Consider the following 766-nt stretch of genomic DNA (forward strand, 5'->3'; position numbering starts at 1 on the left):
GTATGTTGGCTTGACATTACTGGAAAGATAGACACAAAACGTCTTACTAAGAAAACCAGCTTTGCAGCATATTTAGTTTTCAAGTTAACAGATGAACATCAACAACTTGAAAAAGCCATTGCATCTGTAAGATTTGTGAAGGAAAAAGTAGAGGGAACAGGTAAAGAGGGCTACACTGTTTTCATTTCAAAGACTAAAGAAGAAGGTGAAAATGGAAGATTTCCATATCTTAGAAGTGATGGATGGATGGAATAAACTTGGGTGAATTTTTCAATAATTTAGGTGAATATGGTGAAGTTGAAATGAAGTTGATGGAAACTGACGACCTTAAATGGAAATCTGGTCTTATCATAAAGGGCATTGATATTCGTCCAAATTAATGTAAGCGTAGTTACTGGCGTGAGATATATTGATCGAGTTAATTTCTCAGATGATCATTTAAGTAAAATTTGTTGTATGTGTTTGTTATTTTGTGTTGTATTTTCATGTATTGTCAACTGCTAGCTCTAGCTAGCTCTCTATGCTTGTAATAATAAGTTCATGTCTTATGGTCAATATTTTGTATCTTTTTCCAAAGTCAATATAAGAGATTCTACTATCTCTACTATATTTAAAATGGTGTTTTGCATGTCTTGATTTAATTACTGGCATTGGTCACTCAGTTATACTTATTATTTCAGAAAGTTACTTTTCTGTCGATAACTAGTGTCTAGTGGGATCATTATAATTTCTATTCCACATGTTCGTTGTGTTTGTCATTTTGAAT

The 766-nt window shown here is 32.4% G+C and overlaps 1 pseudogene; it reads left to right on the forward strand.

The window, feature by feature from the left end:
• The window catches only part of LOC107871268, a 60,128-nt pseudogene extending 59,748 nt beyond the window's left edge, over nucleotides 1-380 (forward strand).
• The last annotated feature ends 386 nt before the right edge of the window (nucleotides 381-766 follow it).

Source organism: Capsicum annuum, chromosome 5, assembly GCF_002878395.1.
Source record: "Capsicum annuum cultivar UCD-10X-F1 chromosome 5, UCD10Xv1.1, whole genome shotgun sequence".
Classification (NCBI taxonomy): Eukaryota; Viridiplantae; Streptophyta; class Magnoliopsida; order Solanales; family Solanaceae; genus Capsicum; species Capsicum annuum.